Source organism: Symphalangus syndactylus, chromosome 19, assembly GCF_028878055.3.
Source record: "Symphalangus syndactylus isolate Jambi chromosome 19, NHGRI_mSymSyn1-v2.1_pri, whole genome shotgun sequence".
Lineage (NCBI taxonomy): Eukaryota > Metazoa > Chordata > Mammalia > Primates > Hylobatidae > Symphalangus > Symphalangus syndactylus.
This window is the reverse complement of record NC_072434.2, coordinates 70,406,552-70,412,538: the sequence shown is the minus strand read 5'-3', so window position 1 is coordinate 70,412,538 and position 5,987 is coordinate 70,406,552. Positions and strand designations below refer to the sequence as shown.

General features: G+C 55.9%; 1 protein-coding gene across 2 annotated transcripts in view; it reads left to right on the top strand.

Annotated features, from left to right (window-relative positions):
* Nucleotides 1-2,804: 2,804 nt before the first annotated feature.
* Nucleotides 2,805-5,987, top strand: part of TMEM63A (transmembrane protein 63A) — a 42,014-nt gene continuing 38,831 nt past the window's right edge. The window contains exon 1 of one of the 2 annotated variants that reach the window (XM_063613372.1): nt 2,805-3,001. The gene's annotated coding sequence lies outside the window, so the exon portion shown is untranslated. The remainder of the gene's footprint in view (nt 3,002-5,987) is intronic. The other variant, XM_055234309.2, reaches the window with a different exon arrangement.

Genomic DNA, 5,987 nt, shown 5'->3' with positions numbered 1-5,987 from the left:
CACATTTTGTTCTGTAATTTTGTAATTTTCTATTTTATTTTAATTATTTTTGAGACGGAGTCTCACTCTGTCACCCAGGCGGGAGTGCAGTGGCCCAATCTCGGCTCACTGCAGCCTCCACCTTCTAGGTTCAAGCGATTCTCATGCCTCAGCATCTTGAGTAACTGGGATTACAGGCATGTACCACCACGCCAGGCTAATTTTTTGTATTTTTATTATTATTATTTTGAGGCAGAGTCTCGCTCTGTTGCCCAGGCTGGAGTACAGTGGCGCTATCTTGGCTCACTGCAAGCTCTGCCTCCCGGGTTCACGCCATTCTCCTGCCTCAGCCTCCCGAGTAGCTGGGACTACAGGTGCCCGCCACCATGCCTGGCTAATTTTTTGTATTTTTTAGTAGAGACGGGGTTTCACTGTGTTAGCCAGGATGGTCTCGATCTCCTGACCTCGTGATCTGCCCTCCTCGGCCTCCCAAAGTGCTGGGATTACAGGTGTGAGCCACTGCGCCCGGCCAATACAGAAATTTTTTTGTTCTTGACACTTTGACTTTCCTGGGCATAGTGATTGGGCTCTATTCCAATCCCACTTGCATCAAAATAAAATCTGTGATCAAAATTATCATCTATAGAGAAGAAAATAAAGCTTCAGAGGATCTGGAATTTATAGCTATAAGAGCTGTGCAGCTGGGCGCGGTGGCTCACGTCTGTAATCCTGAGGATCACTTGAGGTTGGGAGTTTGAGACTAGCCTGACCAACATAGAGAAACCCCATCTCTACTAAAAGTATAAAATTAGCCGGGTATGGTGGCACATGCCTGTAATCCCAGCTACTTGGGAGGCTGAGGCAGGAGAATCGCTTGAAGCCAGGTGGAGGTTGCAGTAAGCCAAGATTACACCACTGCACTACAGCATGGGTGAGAGAGTGAGAATCTGTCTTAATAAGCAAATAATTAATTAATTAAAAATTTAAAAATAAAATAAAATAGTGATTTTACAAGCACTTCACACAACTGACATAACAAAGTCTGTGGCTATCTCAACTCACATTTCAATCCATCAAGGCCTTCTCTTGATTTTGAAATAACCTTAACCTACTCAAGAACAAATTTAGAAATCCTTTCTGTCTGAAATCTTTGTCAGTGGCTCCAGCATTCTAATTACCAAGACCTGAAGCTTGCACTTGCCTGGACCCATGGCACAGACCAGACAGGTGGGGGCACCATTCATTGAGGAAGGAAGGAGGACAGGCGGGTGCAGGAGTGGGGAGTGGAAGGAAGATTGGACAGGGACAGTCTAAGGAGCCAATGGGGAGTCCAGGGGCCACACCCAGGACTCTGCAGACGGTTAGATGTGCAGGTAAGAGAGCAGGGAGGAGGGATGGCCAGGCGCAGCTATGGAGGGACAAGGGCAGAGATGATACTTGGGGGGCACAGAGGAAAAACCCTGGAAAATAACTAGTGGCTAGAAGTTTGGGGAGAGAAGAGGAAAGCCAGATGGGACAGAAAAGAACTGAGAGAGGCAGGAAGAGACCCTCCCCGCCCCACCCCTGGACAGCCACAGACTGGCGCTAGAATCAGCGACAGGGAGGTAAGGAGGATTTCTTTTTTCGAGACGGAGTTTCGCTGTTTGCCCAGGCTGGAGTTCAATGGCAAGATCTTGGCTCACCGCAACCTCCGCCTCCCAGGTTCAAGAGATTCTCCTGCCTCAGCCTCCTGAGTAGCTGGGATTACAGGCATGTGCCACCATGCTCGGGTAACTTTGTATTTTTAGTAGAGATGGGGTTTCTCCATGCTGGTCAGGCTGGTCTCGAACTCCCGACCTCGGGTGATCCGCCCGCCTCGGCCTCCCAAAGTGCTGGTATTACAGGCATGAGCCACTGCGCCCGGCCCTAAGGAGGATATTTTTATACCGTTACAGAAAAAGATGAAAGCTCAGAAATGGAAGAGAGGTCAGAGAACCTGCAAAGCCATGCATGTGGGGTGAGGACTGCTCAGAGCTCAGAGGTTTGGTGCTGGAAGGGACCTGAGAGGAAGCTTTGGTCCAGCTACTCATTTCACAGATAGGGAAACGGGCCTGCGGAGGGGGTGGTTTGCTCCTTGATTCCCAGGGCGCGCTGTCCTCCCCGAACCCAGCCTCGCTTCCTGCGCAGCGCCCAGCAGTCCCTGGCGCGGCGAGCCGGCTCTGCCCTCGCGAGCTTGCGGTCCAGTTGTGGAGGCCACCGGCTACCTGGAAACATCTGGCTCCGGGCCTGGAGGCATGCTGCGCTCTCGGAGCTGGGCTGGAGTTGGTGCCCTTGGCGGCCCTGGCTCGGGCAGTAATGGACTTGGCCCCAGGGAGCGTTGGAAATGCTGCGACCCGCCCCTACATTTTTGCCCGAACGGAGACCCTCCGAGCTTTCACGGTCCGGCCTTCTACAGCGGCGGGGGAGCCGCGGCCTCTCGCAGGGCGCTCCGCGCGGTCCCCGACTGCCCAGAGCCGAGGTGCGGGCTGAATCCTGCTGAGCTCCCCAGGCTACCACCCCGCCAACCCCACTCTCCCGGGGCGGGTCTAAGAGCTCTTTGGGGAAATTCAAAGCACTACAGGGACCAACGTTTGCAGATGCTCTCCCTGCGCTGCGACCAGCCTGTGCTTGGCCCAGGTCTCCCGGAGGCGTCCAGAGACTGGGCTCGTGCCGAGGGACGGAAGAGGGTGCGCCCCGGCGGATCCCTTCTTGGAGCATGGACGTGAGCTGGCCGGTCCGGGGCTTGCAGACCTCTGGGAGGAGCTGCGGGGCTGAGCGGCGACCAGGAGGCCAGGCCGGGGCAGAGGACCGCCGACGGCCACCGCGGGAGGCGCAGTCGGCTGCGTCCAGGCTCGCGCCGGCGCGGGCCAAGGCTCCAAATTGGGCAAGCGGTGGCCGCAGCTCTGCGCATGTGCAGGAGGCGCTAGAGTTTCACTTTGTAACTTTTAAGTGGTCGGAACACGCCCTGCGCCGCTGGGTCCCGCCAGACACGCCGCCGCCGCAGGTACAGGGGACAAGGGGCGTGAGGAGGGGGAATGCGCCCTCTGCCTTTCCTGGGACGTGCGGGGCCGGGTCCACGTCGGGGTGCGCGCCAAGTGTCCGGTTCCGGAACGGCTCCCAGACTCCGCAGACCCCAAAGCCCCGGACCCCAAGCAGGGAGTGACGACGCGGGATTGGGTGGGAGGAGAGAGGGTCTGGGCAGGGGACGCCGCGCCCCCATTCCAGCCCTGCGCTCCTCGGGACTTCCTGGCGGCTTCTCAGGATTTCCCTCTCCGGCTTTTCGCTTTCAGAGCTGGTACCTCCTTCTTCCCCACCCCTCTCTTTGGGATTTGTCGGCCGAGTCCGACCTCCCACCTAACTAGGAGCGCAGCTGTGGGCTCCTCTGACCCTATACGAGGCCGGGCTGGGAAAGGGCCAGGCGTCCGAGTCTCCTGACGCCAGGAAGGCAGAGGCCACCCTCAGGCTGTCCCTGAGTGACCACTTCCTGCAGCCTTGGCAGAGACCTGAGGAGGGAGGCTGGGGACTCGGGGACTGGGGGGAAGGGCGGGGGCGGAAAGGGTGAGGCGAGCTCTGCTAAGAAACCAAATCCGCAAAGGTTCCAGCATCTGATAAGACTAGCTACCTGAGGCCCTGGAGGGGCCTTGGTCATTCAGCCTTAGGCAGGTGGTGACCTCTTCAACGGCAGGGGTGGACAGCGTAGTGGACCTACTGACTCTCCCTTGACACCTGTCAGGTCATCCTCAAGTCTGCTGTGCCTTCAGGGGGATATGAGCGGAAGCCGAGGCTCCTTTTCCCTTCACATGCCCCTCTCCTTTGTTTAGTGTGGGGGCAAAGGTCTCTCCTAGCTGTTCATTGGGCTCTAACAGAGAAGACGTCAGGTGGGGTCCTGCCCTTGTGTTTCCCATTAGCTGGAGGGGCGACTTAAAATAAAGGCAAACAGCTTCTAATTGCTTGCTAGGGCCGGGTCCTGGGCTAAGTGCTTTACAGGTGTTGTTTGGGATCTGTGCCTCCCAACAGCCCCGTGAAAGTCATCACTCTCATCACTCGCATTTCCTGGCGAAGGAAGCCAAGGCACAGAGTGGTTAGGCTGCTTGTCTGAACTGCGTGGTGCTGAGACCCTAACTCCAGATCCTGCTCACAAAATCCCTGAGCCACACTGCCTCTGGTTTCAGCCAGGGGCTGTGTCATTTCCTTTGTGCTCCAGGGTAGAGGTAAACAGTTGTCCAGGTTACTGGGTCCTGTTTGGTATTGCCATAAGGAGAAGTTTGTACTTTACTTTGCAACCTTATTCTGCATCTGAAAGACCAGAGTTAGCTCCTGAGGCAGAAGGCCTGGAGCTGCTTGTAGTTTTGCTATCGTCATCACAGGATTGAAAGATTTGGTGATGATAAAATTACCCTGAATTTGTATGGGCCTTCTTGCAAGAACGAACAATATCCATATACTCCCTGCAACATTCTGCTGGTATTTCTAGAGCTTAGACTGGCAGTGGGTTAGCATAGGTAGTTTACTTTGGCAAATTTAGACCAGCTGTTGGATTTAGCCCTCTCCCACTGGCCACAATCAGACGCTTGCCTGCACATGGGTTGAACTTTGGGTTGGGAGCTTGAAGTCACCTGCTGCCCACTCTGGCTCTTGGGCCTCAGCAGTAATTCTTGGCTTTCCTACCCTCAGCATATTGAGTAGGAATAAGGGGATGAATGGAGAATTTCTGGAAGGCACAGGTAAGTGCTAGGCATTCACATACATCTAGGATGACTGAATATTGCCAGGGGTTCTCAGTCAGGCAGTGCCACTGCAACCACAGTGCCTAGCTGCTGGTTTGGCCTCCTCTCTACAGCTGCCAGCTGGGTGCTCCCCTCCCCCTGCCTTCTCCTCAGCCTGGCAGCACTGTCCCATGGTGTCTGTGTTCCCAGCTGCCCGCTCAGAGCGTGCCTGTTTGTGAAGATGCAGAGGAGCTGTCCCATTGAGAGCCAGAGGGAGGGAGCTGTTTCGGGGGATCTGGACTTTACGTGTCTAATGGGCAGGGACAGGCTGGGACTGAGCTGAAAGGTCTGAGAGAGACTGTGAGTCCCCAGAGCTGTGCCCTAACCTGGGTGCTCATCGGAGAGGGCTGACAGGACTGGCCACCTGACCTTACCTCCATCTCAGGCTGATAGTATTTGCTAGCCACCTCCCTGAGTTCTTATCAAACTTTGTCAAACCACCCTGGGAAGCCTATTTGGGAAGAGACAAGTGACTTGGAGGCATGACTGGGGCTGGAGGGAGGGGAAGAGGAGCCGCAGGTATTTCCCTCCGCGGAGGCCTCTCTCCTTCTCTGTAGCACTGGCGAGGGTATGCCACTCCCAGCACCACCACAGCACCCTCCCCTTTCCAGGGACAATGCTCCCTCTGTGAGCATTTTATGGGAATGTTTTTTCTTTCCACTTCACTTTTCAAGCCTTCCTTGTTCATGCTGCTGTGTTCCCTTTTCCTGATTCTAGCTCTTGGGGAACCGTGGGGAGCCTCCCCAGTAGCACTAGCCCTTGGGGCCCAGGTGAAGTCCTTTGCTTGGGGCCCTACCGTGAGCCCATAGCCTCCAGGGTTTCTGTGGGAGAGGGCTGCTGCCCTAGCCCCAGCAGGTCCTTGAGCCATTGGCAAAGAGGACAGAGGCTGGGGCCACAGGTGGTGCTGGCCGAGGAAGGAGGAGTAGGGTCGCACAGAGGAGCACTGGTGGATGGAGAACCAGTTCTGGGAGTTTGGGGAGAGATCCAGGCAGGAGGGAGCCCACTGGGCAGAACCTAAAGCTCCGTATGGGCAGCATGCATACACGGGTGTGTGCTGGAGGGTTTTCATCCAGACCCCTACACTGGAAAAGGGTGGCTCCCATGCGATGCTGGGTGTCTGATCCTTCAGGAAAGTCTACAGGCTGGTGCCCCAGGACTCGCTGGTCAGGAAAGCCCTGCAGGATATGAGCGTTAGGCCTGAGGCCTGGCCCTTGGCAGCTTGGG